A 22,892-nucleotide genomic window follows, 5' to 3' on the forward strand; every position below is an offset into this window, starting at 1 on the left:
TAGCCCCTGATGCTCTATTTGGCGTTCACAAAGAAAGGTCGAATAGAGGATCAAATAATAATCACAGGAGTCTAATCAGAATGTGTCTTATGTGAGTAAGCAAGCTTCGCTGCTGGCCGCTGCCACTCGCACTGCGGAGGTCTCCGCACTGAAGCGGGACCTTGAGCGGTCCGAAAAAGAGCTCGGCCTTACCAAGAGGCAACTCGAAGAGAACAAAGGTAAGTAATACCCGTCCATATATTGATAAGGAATAAAAAAGAATGTGGTTGTTAAGTCACATGATCATCATGAATTTTGCTAGGGGCCACGACCGAAGTGGCGTCCCTGAAGGAGGCGCTGTCCGAGGCCAAAGACAAAGCGGCCAAGGAGCACATCGAGCGTGAGAAGAGGGAGGCTCTAGTCGGCGTGGTGCAGCAAGAGCTCCAGGATTTCGTCAAAAAATACGAGTCCTTGGAGCGTGATAAGACGCAAGGGTCTGAGCTTGCGAAGGCCCTTGAGAACGCAAAAAATGCCAAGGCCAAAGCCCACAAGGCCCTCTAGGAGATTCAGCCGGTCCAGAAGATAGCGGCGGGTAAGGAATTCATTATTCAAAGCAAGCATGTGAAGGAAACTTTCCTTTTACTTACCCGAGTTCGGAGCTCTCCAGGCGTGTTCGCAGATCTTCCCCGCAGTGTGTCCGATGCCGCGGAATTTTACCGGGCCGAGGAAGGGAGCTCGACAGAGAAGTTGTTCTGGTCCCATTATACTAGGACCGAACATCCGATGCCCTTGAGAGACTAGTTGAAGCAATTGGTTGAACTCCACAAGGCGGCTGAACAGGCCATGAAGGGCCTCATAGTCCGGATGTGGCCTGGCGAGCCCCTGCCTGGCAGCTACTTCGGCCTGGTGAGGCGGCTTGTGAATGCCTGCCCACAACTTGAACTCATAAAGCGGTCTGTCTGCATTTAGGGTGTGCGCAGGGCTTTTGCCCGAGCGAAAGTGCACTGGGCGAAGATGGACGCCGAGAAGCTGGTGAAGGAGGGGCCACCGGAGGGCAAGGAGCATCGCCGCCCCGAAAATTATTATGACAGTGTCCTGAAGGGTGCCCGCCTTGTGGCGGAGGAATGTTCTAAGGATGTAATATTTGAATGAATGTACTCATGTGATCTTGTAATATGAAAAACGAGTTCGTCTATGCTATATAACGCTTGTTGATTTAAAATATTACCTTATGTGCGGCCATTTATAAAATCTGAGAGTTGGCCAGTCGTCGGCTTCTGCCCTCATGTAGCTAGTACTGAGGTGTTCGGGATAAATCTGATCACTCTTTATCCCATTTTTGGGTCCTTCGAAGGAGGTGTTCAGCACAACGAACCAGGCAATCGGACTATAAGGCTTTATCACTCTCACTTAGCCATAGAAGTCTACAATTTTAAATTTTGGCGAAGCCCCTAGTATTCTAAAGGCCGAATCTTGGGGCGCTATGAACGCCTAAATCGGACAAGGCCGACTCCTCACCTGAAGCGGAAAAAATCTTTAGGGATTTGGGACCTCTCGACACCGACCAGCTCTTGCCGCATCATGACAGTCAGTTTTCGGCTTTCTCTACTGAGGTGCTCGTCCGGAAGAACCGGGACACAATCGCAGTAGTTCTCCCAGTGCTACCTTAGACGATATAGCGGAACATAAGGCACCAAAACATGGGAGCCGGACAAACCCAACTATTGACCCAAGACATGATTTGGAGCTGATGCATATAATGCTATAAGTTCAGGGTACAGTGAAGCCCCTGGCGTACTGAACGTACCAGAATGTACGGGAGCAACTTCTCGTGAATAGACAAACAAGGGGAAAAAAGAAGATGAATAAATGTAATAATAAGCTGACGCTGTGCGTTGTCATTTATAGGTTACGTCAAAGCATATGTGTATAAGTAGTACAATAAGCAAAAATAGGACTATCTGACATGTCCGATCCAAGGGCGAGCTGCGTGCGAGTATGTAAAACAGGTATAACGATCGGTATGAGAGAGTACCTGGGTATTCCCTTGTACGTCAAAGCTTCTTGCTCCCTTGGTGCTTCCCTCCCGTGATGGGTCCGATGATCTAGCTATCGGAGAGGGCCTCCAGAGAATAGGTCCTGAAAGGAAGAAAATGAGAAAGATATACTGGTCCTGAGGCGGTTGAACCGCATTGTGGGACGTGCCATAGCCGTGCCTCCGCCTATACCCATGGTATCTTTAGTGCGTAGTTATGTACACGCGGCATAAATTTCATCGCTTGACTGGGACTAGGACGGAGGCCGAATTTCTAGGCGAGCTCTAAACGCGCCTGGTGATTCTGTTGCAGGTTATTCCGGACTCGCTTGAATGTGTCTGTGGACCTTGTTGTCGAATTGGCGGTTTCCCTCAAAAGGCTGCTTCGCATTTCTGCTGCAAGGGCCGCAGTGTGCTCCTCCGTGCGGAGCGAGTGTTCTATGTTTCCGTTAACTGTTATAACCCTGCGAGGTCCTGGCATTTTGAGCTTGAGGTATGCATAATGCGGTACCGCATTGAATCCAGTGAATGCGGTTCGTCCGAGTAGTGCGTGATAACCACTGCGGAAGGGGACGATATCGAAGATTAACTCTTCGTTTCGGAAGTTATCCGGAGATCCGAAGACCACTTCCAGTGTGATTGAGCCCATGCAGCAGGCCTCTACACCTGGTATGACACCTTTGAAGGTGGTTTTTGTGGGTTTGATCCTCAAGGGGTCTATACCCATTTTGCGCACCGTATCCTGATAAAGCAGGTTCAGGCTGCTGCCACCGTCTATAAGGACTCGAGTGAGGTGGAATTCGTCAATGATAGGATCAAGGACCAATGTGGCAGAACCGCCATGACGGATACTAGTGGGGTGGTCCCTGCGATCAAAAGTGATTGGACAAGAAGACCATGGGTTGAACTTTGGGGCGAGTGGCTCCATCGCGTAGACGTCCCTGAGTGCACGCTTCCGTTCCCGCTTGGGGATATGGGTTGTGTATATCATGTTCACCATTTTCACTTGGGGAGGAAATTTCTTCTGTCCTCCTGTGTTCGGCGGCCGGGGTTCCTCCTTGTCGTCGCTATGCAGCCCCTTTTCCTTTCTTTCGGCATTCAACTTGCCGGCATGTTTGAACACCCAGCATTCTCTATTGGTGTGGTTGGCTGGCTTATCGGGGGTGCCATGAATTTGAAACGAGCGGTCGAGTATGCAGTCTAAACTAGACGGGCCAGGATTGTTTCTTTTGAACGGCTTTTTCCGCTGACCGGATTTAGAGCCACTGAATCCGGCATTGACTGTCGTGTCTTCGGCGTTGTCGCCATTGTTGCGGCGCTTGTATCTGTTGCAACGTGGCTTGCCGTTGCTGTCTCTGGCCTCCGATGTGCCAGAGTTGCTTGCTGTGTTGTTGCTATGGGCCAACCAGCTATCCTCGCCCGCGCAGAAGCGGGTCATGAGTGTTGTGAGGGCTGCCATGGACTTTGGCTTCTCTTGGCCGAGATGTCTGGCGAGCCACTCGTCACGGATGTTATGTTTAAAGGATGCTAGGGCTTCGGCATCTGGACAGTCCAAATTTTGGTTCTTTTTGGTTAGGAACCGAGTCCAAAATTTCCTGGCTGACTCTCCGGGCTGTTGTGTTATGTGACTTAAATCATCAGCATCCGGTGGTCGCACATAAGTGCCCTAGAAGTTGTATAGGAATGCGTTTGCCACGTTCTCCCAACTTCCGATGGAGTTTGCTGGCAAGCTATTTAGCCAATGTCGAGCTGGTCCTTTGAGTTTTAATGTGAGGTAGTTGATGGCGTGCAGATCATCCCCGCGGGCCATGTGAATGTGGAGGAAGAAATCCTCTATCCATACCGCGGGGTCAGTAGTAACATCGTATGATTCAATGTTCACGGGTTTAAACCCTCCTGGGAATTCATGATCCATTACTTCATCAGTGAAGCATAGGGGGTGTGCGGCGCCTCTGTGCCAGGCTATGTCACTACGTAGTTCGTATGAGTCTTGTCTGCTGTGTTCGACCCGGCCGGATTTGCTTTTGGTATATCCGGCATGACGGTCGTCGTCATGTGTTGGGGCGCGCCCTCGTGATCCGAAGATCGATCTTTTGTGTCCTGCTTTGTTTTCCAATACGTCTCGCAGGTCCTGTGTGTTACCCCGGGCCTTGCTGTTTTTGTTTGACTGGCGACGGTGTGCGGGCTAGACTTCGGGCTTATATGCCACCTTGTCTCGGCCACGAGGTGGCCGGTCTACCACATCATATGCTGGAAGCACAGGCTTTAATGCTTCCTCCTCAAGTTGGGGTAGCAACCTGCGCTTTGGGAAACTTTTGATTGGGCACTCGAGTTCGTGTTCCTCGGCTGCCAGGACCTCAGTCCATCTATCTGCTAGCAGATCTTGCTCAGCTTGAAGCTGTTCTTGCTTTTTCTTCAGGCTTTTTGCTGTGGCAATAAGCCGGCCCTTGAAGCGCTCCTGTTCGACGTGATCCTTAGGCATGATGAATTCTTCATCGCCGAGGCTCACCTCGTCTTCGGAGAGAGGCATGTAATTGTCATCCTCTGATTCTCCGTCTGCTGCCTGTTCCTTGGGGCTGGCTTGCCCATCCTCTTGCTCAAAGCCTGGCTGGAGGGGATTGTCTTCGTCTTTGGCACTATTTGCAGTGTTATTGTCTCCTGTGTCGGTATCGCTGTTTTTGCTATGGCGGGGCTTAGACCGGCGCTGATGATGCCGGTTCTTGGATTGCCTCTCGGGGGGATTATCCTCCATTGCCTTATTGCCATCCTTTCTTTGGGGGTGTCCACCATGTATATATCATACGATGAGGTGGCAGTCCAGCGCCCTGTGGGCGGTGGTTCCTGTTCGTCTCTCGCATCGTCGTCCATACCGTAGATGTCTTCGGAGTCGAAGTCGAGCATGTCGGTTAGGTCATCGACAGTGGCTACTAAGTGGGTGGCGGGTGGGGAACGAATTTCTTTGTCGTTCGCTTCCCACTCGAGCCGGACATAATTCGACCAAGGGTCTCCTAACAAGGAGAGAGACCGTAATGAGTTTAGCACCTTGCCTAGGGGTGAGTGCTGAAAGATATCCGCGGAGGTGAACTCCATGATCGGTGCCCAATCAAATTGGATGGGCATGGACGCGAGCGGTTCGGAGTCTATGGCCGGGGACGAATCCGAGTGTCCGGCAACACAGGTCACATAGGAGGTGAAGTCTGTAGTCGGCTCTATCGCCGCAGAGTATGCGGCCTCCGTGGCGGGGTCCATCCACCCATCCTCGGACGGCGCGATATGTTCCGGATTGAGGGCCGGAGTAGCTACAGGTGTGATCTCTCGAACACTGTCCGATGGCAGAGCTAAATCATGCTCATCGTGACTGTTCGGCGCACCTGACATAGGTTCGAATCCGTAGAAGATCAAGTCTCCGCGGATGTCGGCGGTATAGTTCAAGCTTCGAAACGTGACCTGATGGCTAGGGGCGTAGCTCTTGATCTGCTCCAGATAGCTGAGCGAGTTGGCCCGCAGTACGAAGCCGCCGAATAGGAAGATCTGTCTGAGGAGGAAAACCTCACCCTGGATTGCATCGTTGCCGATGACTGAAGGAGACATAAAGCCTTATGATGACGACACAGTGGAGCTCTCAATAAAAGCACCAATGTCGGTGTCAAAACCGGCGGATCTCGGGTAGGGGGTCCTAAACTGTGCGTCTAAGGCGGATGGTAATAGGAGGCGGGGGACACAATGTTTACCCAAGTTCAGGCCCTCTCGAGGGAGGTAATACCCTACTTCCTGCTTGATTGATCTTGATGATATGAGTGTTACAAGAGTTGATCTACCACGAGATCGGAGAGCCTAAACCCTAGAAGGTAGCCTATGGTATGATTGTTGTTGTCCTACGGACTAAAACCCTCCGGTTTATATAGACACCGCAGGAGCTAGGGTTACACAAAGTCGGTTACAAGGGAGGAGATCTACATATCCGAACGGCCAAGCTTGCCTTCCACGCAAAGGAGAGTCCCATCCGGACACGGGACAAAGTCTCAATCTTGTATCTTCATAGTCCAACAGTCTGGCCAAAGTATATAGTCCGGCTGTCTGAGGACCCCCTAATCCAGGACTCCCTAAGTAAGGACCTGCCTTTTGTAAGGAGGTAGCTAGGTCTGCTCACCGGCCGCCCACGCAACATGCAGGAGTTCCCGGGGTGATGGCCCATGACCCCTGGGGGCATAGGTTTAGTCCGGCGTGCTTGACCTCTCTATTAAGCCTAGGTCGGGATGCGGCGTATTGTTTGGCCGAGGCCGGGCATGACCCAGGAATGTGTGTCCGGCCGGAGTTAATCGAGCGTGGTGGGTAAGTTGGTGCACCCCTGCAGGGAAGAAAACATCTATCTATAGCCTGTCCTACGGTAACGGACACTTGGAGTTGTATCCCGATTGATACAACTAGAATTGGATACTTGTGAAGAGAAATGGATATGAGTAATGGATAGTATGGCTCTGGGATTGCTTTCTCGTAGGGAGTCGAGAAAGGATCTCTGGCTGAGGTTGATAACACTACTGCTACTTTACTTTATGCTACTCTACTCCCTCCTCTTGCTGCAAGATGGTGGTTTCCAGAAGATGCTAGTCTTCGATAGGACTAGCTTCTCCCCCTCTTATTCTGGCATTTCTGCAGCCTAGTCCACATATACAACCTTCCTTTGATAATGTTGCATATGTAGTGTAGATCCTTGCTTGCTGAGTACTTCAGATGAGTACTCACAGTTGCTTTGCTTCCTCTTTCCCCCTTTTTCTCTTCTCGGATGTCGTAACCAGATGATGGAGCCTAGGATCCAGACGACGCCACCGATGACTACTACTACCCCGAGGGTGCCTACTACTACGTGGAGACAACTGACGACCATGAGTAGTTAGGAGGCTCCCAGGCAGGAGGCCTTGCCTTTTCGATCGCTGTTGCTTTTGTGCTAGCCTTCTTAAGGAAAACTTGTTTAACTCAGGTTTGTACTCAGATAATGTTGCTTCCACTGAATCTTGTGTATTCGAGCCCTCGAGGCCCCTGGCTTGTAATATAAAGCTTGTATTATTTTAATTTGTGTCTAGAGTTGTGTTGTGATATCTTCCTATGAGTCCGTGATCTTGATCGTACACATTTGCGTGTATGATTAGTGTACGATTGAATCGAGGGCGTGACAGTCGTCATTTCGCTGCTGCGTAGTTATCATGATCGAGGCCCCTTCATGTTCAGCCGCACCGTGTGTGCCGATTGGCCTCGCTATTTGATGTAATATTGACTTATGTTTCCGCTAGCATGAATAAAGTGGTTGTTTTCTGTACCAAGTTGTTGTGTGTTGCCAGAAGACTTGATCTCTGGGCTCGCAATGCAAGGTAAACCGGTTGCTCTGAGCCAGGGTGCCACAGATTCCCACTCGATGTAACCATCAAGGTGATCTTGGAGGATTCACCCTCGGTAGGTTCACACTTGAAGAGCTGCACGATAGAGTCATTATCAGGAATGGCGAAGGAGGAATCACGCTCCATAATCCATGACCAATTAACTACACTACAAAGATATCATTAGGAGTGCATACGAGGTATCACCCTCGGCACTTGATAGTAGCTTCACAGTGTCATATGACTAAGGGGGGTGTGCAGTGATGTGTCGGTCTCTGCACTTTGATCACGTTGATCGAGTTATCCAGTGATAAAGCGGGATAAAAGGGACAAGGTGAGGGGCCACTGATGGATCACTAATCAACCTATACTAAGCATATAAGATAACATATAATGTGACACAAGGAGGAGGCTATGCAGTAGAATAGGAGCTATGGAACAACAGTAGCAAAATCTAATGCAAGCATGAGAGAGAACGAATGGGTGATAGAGGAATGATCAAGGGGTTTTTTCTTTCCTAGAAGCTTTGCCGAAAAGGATGGGTCGTCGTCAATGTAGTCGATCACATGGGCATCAACAGTGGTCATGGGGTCTACCTAAGAGAAGAGGGGGAAAATGGTAAATACAAGGCAAACAAATGCATTACGTTGCATTCCTTGACAATATGTTGTGCTAGGGGTGACCTAATGGAGTGCTACACGTTACAGACAAAGCAAGAAAATATCCGGGAATATTTTCTTGGCTTTAGGCAATTATCGAACAAACAATCCGGAGGGGAAGGTTCCATGTTCGCTGTGTTGGGGGCATGTGGCATGTATGTGGATGCTACCTCTTGAGCATGCGTTGGTTTTCCCTTGAAGAGAAAAGGGTTATGCAGCAAAGTAGCGTAAGTATTTCCCTCCATTTTGAGAACCAAGGTATCAATCTAGTAGGAGACTACATGCAAGTCGCCTAGTACCTGCATAAACAAACAAGAACCTTGCAACCAACGCGATAAAGGGGTTGTCAATCCCTTCACGGTCACTTACGAAAGTGAGATCTGATAAAGATAATAAGATAAATATTTTTGGTATTTTTGTTGTATAGATTGAAAAGTAAAGATTGCAAAATAAATACTAAAGTAGAATTGTAGATCGGAAACTTATATGATGGAAAGTAGACCCGGGGGGCATAGGTTTCACTAGTGGCTTCTCTCAAGATAGCATATATTACAGTGGGTGACAAATTACCGCCGAGCAATTGATAGAAAAGCACATAGTTATGATGATATATAGGCATGATCATGAACATAGGCATCACGTCCGTGTCAAGTAGACCGAAATGATTCTGCATCTACTACTATTACTCCACACATCGACCGCTATCTAGCATGCATCTAGAGTATTAAGTTCATAAGAACAGAGTAACGCATTAGGCAAGATGACATGATGTAGCGGGATAAACTCAAGCAATATGATATAAACCCCATCTTTTTATCCTCGATGGCAACAATACAATACGTGCCTTGCTGCCCCTGATGTCACTAGGAAAGGACACCGCAAGATTGAACCCAAAGCTAAGCAGTTCTCCCATTACAAGCAAGATCAGTCTAGTAGGCCAAACCAAACTGATAATTCGAAGAGACTTGCAAAGATATCAAACCATGCATATAAGAATTCAGAGAAGAATCAAATATTCTTCATAGATAATCTTCATCATAAACCCACAATTCATCGGATCTCGGCAAACACACCACAAAAAGAATTACATCGAATAGATCTCCAAGAACATCGAGGAGAACTTTGTATTGAGATCCAAACAGAGAGAAGAAGCCATCTAGCTAATAACTACGGACCCGAAGGTCTGTGGTAAACTACTCACACATCATCGGAGAGGCTATGGTGTTGATGTAGAAGCCCTCCATGATCAAATCCCATCCGGCAGATCACCGGAAAAGGTCCCCAGATGGGATCTCATGGGTACAGAAGGTTGCGGCAGTGGAAATGTGGTTCCGTGGCTCCCCTGTATGTTTTTAGGGTATAAGAGTATATATAGGTGAAAGAAGTAGGTCGGTGGAGCCACGAGGGTGGGGGCACGCCTTCCCCCCTGGGGCGCCACCCTAACTCGTGGCCGCCTCGTTGCTTCCTTGACCTCCACTCCAAGTCTCCTGGGTTGCGTTTGTTCCAAAAAAGATCCTCACGAAGGTTTCATTCCGTTTGGATTCCGTTTGATATTCCTTTTCTGCGAAACACTGAAATAGGCAGAAAACAACAATTTGCACTGGGCCTTCGGTTAATAGGTTAGTCCCGAAAATAATATAAAAGTGCATAATAAAGCCCATTAAACATCCAAAACAGATAATATAATAGCATGGAACAATAAAAAATTATAGATACACTGGAGACGTATCAAACATCCCCAAGCTTAATTCCTGCTCGTCCTCGAGAAGGTAAATGATAAAAACAGAATTTCTAATGTGGAATGCTACCTAACATAATTTTCAATTTATTTCTCTTTATTGCAGCATGAATGTTTAGATCCAAAATATTCTAGATAGAAGTTTAATTTTACATTAAAATAATAATACTTCCAGCATGCTAACCAAGCAGTTATGTCTTATCAAAATAACGTAGCCAAAGAAAGCTTACACCTACAAAATCATATAGTTTGGCCATGCTTCATTTTCGTCACACAAAATGCTCCCATCATGCACAACCTGATGACAAGCCAAGCAATTGTTTCATACTTTAGTCTTTTCAAACTCTTTCAACTTTCATGCAATATATGAGCACGAGCCATGGAGATAGCACTATGGGTGGAATAGAATACGATGATGGAGGTTGTGTGAGAAGACAAAAAGGGAGAAAGTCTCACCTTGACGCGGCTAATCACTGGGCTATGGAGATGCCCATCAATTGATGTCAATGCAAGGAGTAGGGATTGCCATGCAACAGATGCACTGGAGCTATAAATATATGAAAGCTCAACAAAAGAAACTAAGTGGGTGTGCATCCAACTTGCTTGCTCACGAAGACCTAGGGCATTTTGAGGAAGCCCATTATTGGAATATGCAAGCCAAGTTCTATAATGAAAAATTCCCACTAGAATATGAAAGTGACAACATAAGAGACTCTCTATCATGAAGATCATGGTGCTACTTTGAAGCACAAGTGTGGAGAAAGGATAGTAACATTGCCCCTTCTCTCTTTTTCTCTCATTTTTTGAAGAAATTTCCTCACATGGGACAATGCTCTAATAATGAAAATCATAACACTTTTATTTACTTACAACTCAAGAATTAGAACTCGATACTTAGAACAAAATATGACTCTATGTGAATGCCTCCGGCGGGGTACCGAGATATACAAAGAATCAAGAATGACATGTATGAAAGAATTATGAAGGTGGCTTTGCCACAAATACGATGTCAACTACATGATCATGCAAGGCAATATGACAATGATGGAGCGTGTCATATGTAACTTTATGGTTGGGTTTCTTTATGGTTGGGTTTTGTCTTTGTTTTGCTTTTGCTCATGTCATGCATTTCATATCATGTCATCATGTGCATCGCATTTTCATACGTGTTCGTCTCATGCATCCGAGCATTTTCCCCATTGTCCGTTTTGCATTCCGACACTCCTATGTCCTCCGGCGCCCCTTTTGCCTCTTTTCGTGAGCGGCTGTTAAACTGTCTCGGAATGGACCGACATTTTCTAAGCGGCCTAGGTACACCACCGATAGACCGCCTGCCAAGTTTCATGCCATTTGGAGTCCGTTTGATACTCAAACGGTTAACTGGGGAACCGTAATGGCCTCGTGTGTGTTGCAGCCCAACACCCCTCCTAGGTGGCTCAAAACCCATCCAAACCCCCTCCTTCCTCTCGGCCGTTCAATCATGACCGCGTGGCCGAAAAAAGCACCCCATTTGGACTCTCCTAGCTCCCTCTACCTATAAACATGTGCCCCTTCCAAAATTTCGCGGTCAAACCCTAGCATTTTTCCCCTCTCCGCCGCCGGACACATCTCCTCCCTCCACCAGACATGTCCGCACCACCGCCCCACCCAATCGCGTCGTGCCACCTATCCTCCGCCGCCGTCCCCGCGCCGCTGGCCCGCGGAGCCCATCACGGGCCCGCGCGAGCCCGGATCCGCCTGCCGCTGCCTGTGCGCACCGTCGACCGCGCTCGCTCCCAGGACCTCACCGGCCATGTCGCTGGAGCGCCCTGCCACCACATCGCCACCCGGGATTCGACCAAGCTCGCCGAAGCGCGCCATCGCCGCCGAGGCTCCCCGCCGTGCCATCGCTTCCCTGCCGCCGCCTATCGCCAGAGATGACCAGATCCGGCCACCCGCCGCCAGATCCAGGCTCCCCGCGTCGCCTCCGACCGCCCCGCGCCCCGAGCTTGCCGGAGCAGTGCCTGGGTCTGCCGCCGTCGCCCCTGCCTCCCCGATCCAGGCGGGATCGGGAGGACGACCGCGAGCGCCACGTGGGCCCCTCTCCGCACAGCAGGCCTAGAGCCGGCCCAACTCCCTCCTCCTCAGATGGGCTCGTCCCTTAGTGAGGAGTCCTAAACCCGTGCCCTATGCGTTGTTCACTATCCATTGCCCGTGTGTTTTTTCCTCTAAGTCTCGAAGTCTGCATATTATGGTGCCCTATTCATTGTCTCATATCTCCATGTCCGTAGCTCCGTTTCATGCATATAAGATATCAAAATGTTCATCAGGATGTGCTCTTCATTTTGTTCCATTGGGCCATACTAGTTTGAGTCCATCTTGATGTCCAAATGACTGATGCAAGAGTGCTATAAAATGTTAGGTGCTGATTCTTATCAGATTATGAGCATTTGTCATTTTTGTTATATTTGTTGTGTGCATCATTTGGGCATGAGCTCTACATGTATTTTGATCTATGCCATGCCATCATTACAGGGGTGTATGCCATGTATTTTTGTGATCAATGTGGTGACTAGCACAAGCATGCAAAGTAGCTCTCGTGATATTACTGATTTCAGGGACTTAGAATTTCACTAAGTCATTGCTCTGCTGTTATTTTTATGCCATGTATTCATGTTGCTACAGAGAGATCCATGCTTCTTTTGAGTATGTTCAGTAAGGTTGATTTTGACATATGGTTGTGCTCTATCCATCCATGCCCCTGTTTGCATCTATGGAGTTCCCTAGCATGACTCAATCTTGCTCTACTTTTGCCATAAAATGTTCCTGGCAGATTGTTTACGTGTTAATCAATTTTGCCAAGGTTGTTGTAGTTGATCCATGCATGCTATAAGTTTGTTCTTGCCATGGTTAGCTTATTGATCATGTCTTCTTGCTGGTAGTATGCTTATCTTGTCATGCAATGCCTTGTGTTGAGTGCATCGAGCTTGCAAACATGCCTTCATAATCCTGGTGATGCCATGTCTACTTTTCTGCTAAGTATGAATCTGTTAACGAAACTTGCTATGTTTACATGGGTGCCATTATATCTTCTGATCCTTTTGGCTTATGATCAGTAAGGGACGTTTGTTATATGCATTGAGTAGATTCATGCCATGCCTTGTTTTGCTATGTTCTATTCCTGTAGCATGTTGATATCTTGCTCTAAACATGCCTTCACAATTTTGTGATGCTGATATCTTTTGCACTTTTGCCATGCTTGTTTGAAACTGTGCTTGTGTGATTTAGCCATATCTCAGTGTTCATCTTTTGTCTAGCATCTTGAGTAGATCACTGCCATGTGCCTTGTTGTTATGTTGGAGTGCAGTAGCTTAGTTTCTTGTTGCATTCTAGATGGCATCGTGCTGTTAATCACATAATTGTGCCATTATTGTTTTGCTTGCCATTTGCAAATCGTGCACCCGATTCCGGTGATCTTTATATCGATTTCCAGCGGCACACTTGGTTTTCCAAGTTGATGCCTGGTTCATTCTTTCCCTTCTGAAGCACGCTTATGCATTGCATATCACATCCCGCATGTCATGCCATGTTTTGCATCATGTTGCTTGGGCATTGCACCGTGGTTGATTATGGTTTCCTTTGCTTATGTTCTTGCCTTGGGTAGAGCCGGGAGACGAGTTCGTGATCGAGGAACCCGTTGAGTATGCTTACGAGGATCAAGCTTTCGTCTACTCGGAGAACTTTGCAGGCAAGATGACCATACCCTCGAAATCACTTCTATCTTTGCTTGCTAGTTGTTCGCTCTATTGCTATGCCGCGAAACCTACCACTTTCTATATCATGCCTCCCATATTGCCCTGTCAAGACTCTAACCCACCTTTCCTAGCAAACCGTTGTTTGGCTATGTTACCGCTTTGCTTAGCCCCTCTTATAGCGTTGCTAGTTGCAGGTGGAGATTAAATTTGTTCCATGTTGGAACATGGATATTGTTGGGATATCATTATTATATCTTGTTTACTTTAATGCATCTATATACTTGGTAAAGGGTGGAAGGCTCGGCCTTATGCCTGGTGTTTTGTTCCACTCTTGCTGCCCTAGTTTCCGTCATACCAGTGTTATGTTCCTTGATTTTGCATTCCTTACGCGGTTGGGTTATAATGGGAACCCCTTGACAGTTTGCTTTGAATAGAACTCCTCCAGCAAGGCCCAACCTTGGTTTTACCATTTGCCACCTAAGCCTTTTTCCCTTGGGTTCTACAGACTCAAGGGTCATCTTTATTTTAAACCCCCCCGGGCCAGTGCTCCTCTGAGTGTTGGTCCGAAATGGGCAGCCTGCGGGGCCACCTTGGGGCAACTGAAGGGTTAGTTTTACTCGTAGCTTTACCTATCCGGTGTGCCCTGAGAACGAGATACGTGCGACTCCTATCGAGATTTGTCAGCACATCGGGCGGCTTTGCTGGTCTTGTTTTACCATTGTCGAAATGTCTTGTAATCGGGATTCCGAGACTGATTGGGTCTTCCTGGGAGAAGGAATATCCTTCGTTGACCATGAGAGCTTGTGATGGGCTAAGTTGGGACACCCCTGCAGGGTTTTGAACTTTCGAAAGTTGTGTCCGCGGTTATGGGCAGATCGGAATTTGTTAATATCCGGTTGTAGAGAACTTGACACTTAACTTAATTAAAATGAATCAACTGCGTGTGTAGCCGTGATGTTCTCTTTTCGGCGGAGTCCGGGAAGTGAACATGGTTCTTGTGTTATGCTTGATCGTAAGTAGATTCAGGATCACTTCTAGTTCACAACCGTGCTTTACTTCTCTTCTCGCTCTTATTTGCGTATGTTAGCCACCATATATGCTTAGTGCTTGATGAAGCTCCACCTCACTATTCCTTTCCTACCCATAATCTTAAATAGTCTTGATCTCGCGGGTGTGAGATTGTTGAGTCCCCAGACTCACAGATACTTCCAAACAGTTGCAGGTGCCGATGATACCAGTGCAGGTGACGCAACCGAGCTCAAGGAGGAGCTCGATGAAGATCGTGTTCGTTGTGTTGTTTCGTTTCAAGTTGATCAGTAGTGGAGCCTAGTCGGGGCGATCGGGGATCTAGCATCAGGGGTTGTCTTTCTTTATTTGGTTCCGTAGTCGGACCTTGATTGTATTATGGATGATGTAATGATATATTTATGTATTGTGTGAAGTGGCGATTGTAAGCCAACTCTTTATCTCTTTCTTATTCAGTACATGGGATGTGTAAAGATTACCCCTCTTGCGACATGCCTACTATGCGGTTATGCCTCTAAGTCGTGCTCCGACACGTGGGAGATATAGCCGCATCGTGGGTGTTACAAGTTGGTAATCAGAGCCTTCCCCGACTTAGGAGCCCCCTGCTTGATCGAATCGCTGACGTTGTTGAGTCTAGAAAAATGTTTTGAGTCTTATAGGATTATATATGTCGGAGAGTAGGATTATTTTTACTCCTCAGTCCCTTCGTCGCTCTGGTGAGGCCTCCTCACATAGAGTTTTGACCCTTCTCTCCTGAAATTTCATGAATTTTTTTAGGATCACGCGGGTATCTTGGAATCGTTCCAATGGTTTTTTGATGAGAACATTGTTCTTGGTGCCTCCTGACATTTAGGGGTTGTGGCAGTGTCTCGGAGAGTTGAGCTCCGAGGTGTTGTCGTCACAATTTTATCGTTGGAGTTCTGGAATACCTGAGTTCGCCGACATCGAATATCTCCTTTATGCAGTTGTTGGTGAGATAACCTCGACGCCACCCAGTACCGGGAAGGGAGTTTTGGAGTATTTCCATAACTCGTATAACGGATGCTTTTCGAAGTTTGAGGTAACTGATTTCTGAAGGTTTCTTGGTTATGTGTTGAAGGATGGATACAGCTGGATGTAGGATTTGCTAGTTTTGGGTCAGATATTTGTAACGCCCTCGATGCAGCTATATCTCCCACATGTCGAAGCACGACTTAGAGGCATAACCGCATTGAAAGCAATGTCGCAAGTGAGGTAATCTTCACACAACCCATGTAATACAATAGGGGAAAAGAGATACATAGTTGGCTTACAATCGCCACTTCACACAATTACATGAATAAAGCATTACATCATCCAGATACAATCAAGGTCCGACTACGGAACCAAAATAAAAGAAGAACCCCAAATGCGACACGGTCCCCGATCGACCCCAACTGGGCTCCACTACTGATCAACTAGAACAAAATAACACAACGGACAAAGTCTTCATCGAGCTCCTCCTGAGCTTGGTTGCGTCATCTGCACGGACTCATCGGCACCTGCAAGCTGCTTTTGGAAGTATCTGTGAGTCACCGGGACTCAGCAATCTCGCACCCTCGCGATCAAGACTATTTAAGCTTATGGGTAGGGTAAAGGTATGAGGTGGAGCTGCAGCAAGGGACTAGCATATATGGTGGCTAAACATACGCAAAAGAGAGCGAGAAGAGAAGGCAAAGCACGGTCGATAGAAGTATGATCAAGAAGTGATCCTAGAACAACCTACGTCAAGCATAACTCCAACACCGTGTTCACTTCCCGGACTCCGCCGGAAAGAGACCATCACAGTTACACACGCGGTTGATGTATTTTAAATAAGTTAAGGTTCAAGTTATCTACAACCGGACATTAACAAATTCCCATCTGCCCGTAACCGTGGGCACGGCTTTCAAAAGTTCAAATCCCTACAGGGGTGTCCCAACTTAGCCCATCACAAGCTCTCACGGTCAACGAAGGATATTCCTTCTAGCGGGAAGGCCCGATCAGACTCGGAATCCCGGTTACAAGACATCCTCGACAATGGTAAAACAAGTCCAGCAAAGCCGCCCGATGTGCCGACATCCTGATGGGAGCTGCACATATCTCGTTCTCAGGGCAACACCGGATAGGTCAAGCTACGAGTAAAACCAGCCCTCAAGTTTCCCTGAGGTGGCCCCGCAGGCTGCCCATTTCGGACCAACACTTAGACAAGCACTGGCCCGGGGGGGGGGTTAAAATAAAGATGACCCTTGGGCTGGCCTAACCCAAGGGAAGAAGAGGCTAGGTGGCGAATGGTAAAACCAAGGTTGGGCCTTGCTGGAGGAGTTTTATTCAAAGCAAACTGTCAAGGGGTTCCCATTATAACCCAACCGCGTAAGGAACGCAAAATCCGGGAACATAACACCGATATGACGGAAACTAGGGCGGCAAGAGTGGAACAAAACACCAGGCATAAGGCCGAGCCTTCCACCCTTTACCAAGTATATAGATGCATTAATTAAATAAGATATATTGTGATATCCCAACAAGTAACCATGTCCCAACAAGGAACAACATCTCCATGTTCCAATAAGGAACAAGCTTCAATCTTCACCTGCAACTAACAACGCTATAAGAGGGGCTGAGCAAAGTGGTAACATAGCCAAACAACGGTTTGCTAGGACAAGGTGGGTTAGAGGCTTGGTTCAACAATATAGGAGGCATGATAAGCAAGTGGTAGGTATTGCAGCATAGGCATAGCAAAAGAGCGAGCAACTAGCAAGCAAAGATAGAAGTGATTTCGAGGGTATGGTCATCTTGCCTGAAATCCCGCAAGGAAGAAGAACGATTCCATGAAGAAGACAAACGGGCATAGATGAACGGGTCCTCACAAACGCGACGTAATCGGAACCAACCCGAAGAAGCAACACCGTAAAGGAGCAAACAACATAGTAAACAACCAACACATGAACATGGCACGATGCGCAAACAAGTATGATGCATGTCCGGTTTAATGAAGCATGGCATGGCAAAGTGCACAAACAATCCTACAAATTAAGTGGAGCTCATTATGCAACTTCGTTGCATATTGATGAAACACCACATTTGGTTATTTAGTTCAATCTCGTTTATGTACTCAACAAAATTAAATGTTGTTGAACATGGCAAGAGAGTGAAGTAAAAGAAAACTACCTATCTAGGCAAGTTTAAATGAGGCCGGAAACAACAAACAACAAGTCCGGAAACTCCTCATATGCATATATTAGGTTTGTTACTGTTCTGTCCTAAACATAATTTTAGAGTTGTTAAACATGCTAGGTGAGTGCATCATGTTAGACTAGGCATTTTTCTACTCCATTTACATATAAGGTTTATTAAAATCCGAGTTACGGTTAAAAAGTTATGAAATAAAGCATTTTAACAAGTTATTTAATCAAATTTAAACAAACAGCATTTTAAACTTTTTTAAAAATAGATGAAAGTTGGATATAATGAAACTAGATGAAAAACTAAGCATTTTCATATATAATTTATTTAGATCCGATGCACGGTTAATTAGTTATTATATGCATGTTGACTAGGGACTTTTCTGCAAAACATGCAGTCTCTCGTTAAAAGGCAAAATTCACATCGCATGGAAAAAAAATACATGGGCCGAATCTGGAGCAGATTGGGCCAACAGAAAAAAAACTAAGGAGCCGCTGGGGCCTCACCATGGGCCAAGGCCCAGTTGATGCAGAGGCCGGTTGGCTGCTAGGCGCGCAGCCGGGCCTGCTAGCCCTGTGCTCGGTCAACGCACGAGCAAGACGAGGAGGCGAGCTACTCCTGTTCTCGTTTTGAAGAAAACAGAAACAGCAGCAGAACAAGGCAATGGAGAAGACAACGACAAGGGTCCTGGCGACGGGATCGATGGGAACCGGCCGGAACGGGCGGGTCGAGTCGCCCGGCGTCGGTTCCGGGCAACGGTGGCGGACGGAGCTCGGGTGCGGGACTCTAGATCCATGGCGCTACAAGCTGCAGAGAGAGAGAGAGAGAGAGAGAGAGAGAGAGAGGTTAGAGACAGTGGGGAACCATGGAGAGGGGTCGCTGGATTGGAGGGGTGAGGGGCCGCGACCTACGAGACTCCACTCCGGCGAGTGGCGCGGCCTGTCGGGGTCCTGGACGGCGGCTCGTGGGAGGACACGGACGGGATGGCTCTAGCAGGAGCTTGGCCACGGCGAGACTTGCAGCAGCAGGACGGAACGGAGGAGGAACCTGGCGTGGTTGGAGACGTACATGGCGAGGCAGGGCGCGCAACGAAGCTGGGGCATGGCGCTCGATGCTCAGGGAGGCAGCGGCCAGCTGGATCGAGGAAGAGCCTGGCTAGCGCTCGGGATGAACAGGGATCGAGCCCCTGGCTCTCTTCTACGGGTATTGTTGCCGCTGGTTGGTGGATCGAGGTGATCCAGAGGAGAGCGCTGGTTGGGCGGCATTGAAAACGAGGAGGAGCGACATGGCCGTGGTTGGTAGTTTGGATCGGGAGGGGATCCCAAGGAGGAGGAGATAGTGGCTGGCGGCGGCGGAGGATGGGACAAGACCCCTAGTTTTTAGGGTTTGGTCTAGATTTAGACTAGGAGTCCTTTATATATGGAAAGAGGGGGAAGTGTAGGGTAGATTCGGACCCTTCGATCTAAATTGGGCGGTTGAGAAAAAAAATAGACTAGTTGAGAGCAAAACTAAACCGAAGATGATTGGATATCTAGGTGTAGAGCGATTTGGTCCCTCCGATCAGAATCGGACGGGCCGAGATAACTAGGTTGGGAAGTCCAATTAATAAAACGGAGACGTTTTGTAGACGTTTGGGGATGATCCGGACACAACGGTGACGACTCCCCGGGTCGGGTCCGGGGAAATTTCGGACGCGCACGTGAGGAGGGCTGCAGGCTGACGAGAGAGGTTAGGTTGGGCCTGGCAGTAAGTAGTGGGCTGTATAGACGGTCTTGAGCTGAGAAAAGATAAGAGAAAGAGAGAGAGAGACCCGGCGACTGTTTCCGGAGACCGAAAACGTCCAATGTTAGACCGGCTATAATGCCGCTATAGTTTAACGGTTGGGCTATCAAACGAACTCCGAATGCGATGAAACTTGGCGGGCAACCTACTAACAACATAACAACACCGCACGCCAACATTCAACCCATTCCGAGAACATTTTCCGGCCACTTATAAAATAATATTTCGGACATGCCGCGGGCGCGTGCGAGTGTGGTTGGGCTCAGAACGGACAACATACGGAACTGGGGAAACCCGGACGGATGCAAGTTTTGAAAACATGATGATGCAATGCACATGATGACATGACAAGATGTAACACGCAAGCGAATGACAACGCAACAACAACGAATAACTGGAGGACACCTGGCTCATCGGTCTCGGGGCGTCACAACACTCCACCACTACGAGAGGATCTCGTCCCGAGATCTAGAATGGCACCGGAGGAACAACGGAAGAGAAAAGAGGAGAGGTAAAACTAAGTTGCTTCATTTACAAACGAGTGAAACCGCGAACCTTGAAAAGGACAAACCATTTCGCGAAAAGAATACAACGGAGATGAATGAAGTAGAAAACACTCCGTTAGGAAAAGGAAACAAGGAAGAACAAATTCGAACCGCACTCCGGTTGGAAAGATGTGCAAGGCTTGATAAAATGAAAGAACTTGAACAGAGGACACAACACTCCCGTTAAAAGGATAAGCGCGAAAAGAACATGATCTTTGCCAAACGAGATGATGGGTTGAAAAGAGCAACATCACAAAGCCTCCGGAAGAAATGTAAGAATGGACCCAAAAGAACAGAGAAGAAGGCAACAAGTTCTGCCTGAAATGAATTTGAGAGAGCATCTTTAAGAAGAAAAATTGAACGGAGTTGTTGGGAAATCAACAACGAAAAGAATAAACTTGATATGGTCTTGTGGAGTACATCTCAAATTATGAGGTGACAACCTGCCACTCACGGGAAAAAGAATTGGATTAGTATGAGCAAGGAGACAAGAAACTTATTTCACCAGAAGGATGAAAGAAGTACTTGGGTCATTTATGAGCACCATAGGTAGCAACAATCCTTAGGGAACGCTCTAGGTAAAATATAACCCAAGATAATTCCAACGAATAGGTTGATGGATTTAAAATACCTCATTCTTAACAATATGTGAATCATGAAACATGAGCTCAAATTATCAAGAATGACATAATACCACCTCCAATGATACGGTAGAAAGAATTGCACTTCGGAATGCGATATTAAGAATGCTTGAGCTCCTTAAAAGGAATCTCGATGAAAACTTGGAGGGTGAATTAAATCCTTGATGAACCATCATGTAGAACCTCCATGAAGACTTCGGTGACAAAAGAATGATCAAACGAAAGGAAAAAGACATTGAAAACACAAGGTGAATCCTTGTAATGATTAGATGGATCTTCGCGATGATATAATTGAGAGAGCCTGGAACTCCAGGAAAGAAAAGATGAAGTAAATGAAACCGAGAATTTGATGAGCCTCCGGAATAGGGAATTGAGTTCACTCGATGAAACAAGAATAAGAATTACATTATGCTTATCCTTCACCAATTAAATTGATGACAAGCAACGGATTTGGCATACTACTTATTCTCGTAGAAAGGATTAAGATAGATATAGCGTAAACTTGAGAAGGTCTTCGACGAACCACCGGTAGGGTTGAAACAACGAATAAATTGATATGATAACGAAGGAAGAGAAATCTTGAACGAACCACCGTAAGAAATGAAAATGAACAAAGAAAAGATAAAGGAACACCGGGAAGAACTATTGAACTGAAACAAAGAGATCACACGTTGATTAAAGAATATTGAATGATGCACCGGTGAGATTTGGAGAACCATAGCTAAAAGTCGAGAATGAATACTTCTGAGATGATGGGATCCGGATAAAACAAACTGAAATACTCTTGAAATGCTCCGGATAGGTGAAAGAATACTCACAATCAAAACAATTACGAGATGATGGCAACAAGCTAGAATCACGAATCTTTGAGAGAACGGATAAGATTGAAGAGAAACTCTTCTTCGGTCTTCAAGTATTGAGAATGACAAAGAGAAACACCACCATGAATTGTTTAGACACTCTGGAAGAATCAAAACGAAGAGGTTGAGCCAACGATAAAAGAATCTAACTGATCTTGGAGAAAGGCATTTGACTGATGATAAATCATTCTTACATCAAACTTTAAAAGATTTGAGAATAGCTCCGATAAAATTAGAAGAGTCAGGTAAGATCCTGGAAAAAGACCTGTGGGTTAGGGCCCACTGAAAAGAAACACCGTTGAACGATTTAAGAGAGAAAGCACCAGCTGAACTAAATGGTTTGAATAAGATAACATTCTCGAAAGATCTTGAATGAATGCAGAGTGGAAAACATGAATCTTCGAGATATCTAGAGCACTCCGAAACAAATGAATAACGAGAAGTGAATGAATATGAGGGGCACCGGCATGAGAGGGTATTTGAAACGAGGAGAAAGATATGATCAACAAAGCTTGAATTAGTTCCACCGGAGAAGAAAAGAATGAAGAATGATGAACTAGTAGAACATCTTCTTGAGAACCACCGGGTAAGAATATTGACGAAAAAGAATGGAGAGACTTCACATCAACAAAAGGATACTTGAATAAGAAATCTGAGTCCTTGAAGAAAAACAAGGGAGGGAGGGCGGGAAAAAACAAAGGCAACTTGGAGATGGATGAAACAAACAACATTGAGAAGAACTGATAATTGATCTTGCGAATGTTGAAGTGATCGGATCCACTTGAAGAGAGACACACCGGTAGAACAAGATTGGCATAACAATCTCGATTATCAAGAAGGATTAGTATTCACATCGGAGTATGAGAACACCATTTGGGGAAGGTATGGAATCAACATTTGACTTCGAAGCAACTCGAATACCACAACTCAAAACAAAAAAAACAAAGGATTGGCTTGCAGAATAAGCCAGAACAAACATATGATAGAGATTTCGTCCGAAGTTTTCGTGGTGGGGCCTACACGGGCTCGATCGTACATCACCATCATGTAGAAGGCAGTGCACATGACATACGAAGCGTCCCCGAGTCGGCATAGCCAAGGACACTTTAAGACACAACGAGACCACTGTAAAACCGACCATGAATAGGCGGACCACTAGACGTCGAACCCCAATTTCGTATCATACATCTGTTGGAAAGATATTCTAAGAGCTACTTGAATTCCCACTTATAAACTCCCGAAATTTTCCCGGTTATGCAATCAGGTGTTGGGGATACAGGGGAAGCATAATATCTCACCCAAAACTAGCAAATCCTACATCCAGCTGTATCCATCCTT

The sequence above is a fragment of the Triticum dicoccoides genome, chromosome 3A (genome assembly GCF_002162155.2).
Source record: "Triticum dicoccoides isolate Atlit2015 ecotype Zavitan chromosome 3A, WEW_v2.0, whole genome shotgun sequence".
Taxonomy (NCBI): domain Eukaryota; kingdom Viridiplantae; phylum Streptophyta; class Magnoliopsida; order Poales; family Poaceae; genus Triticum; species Triticum dicoccoides.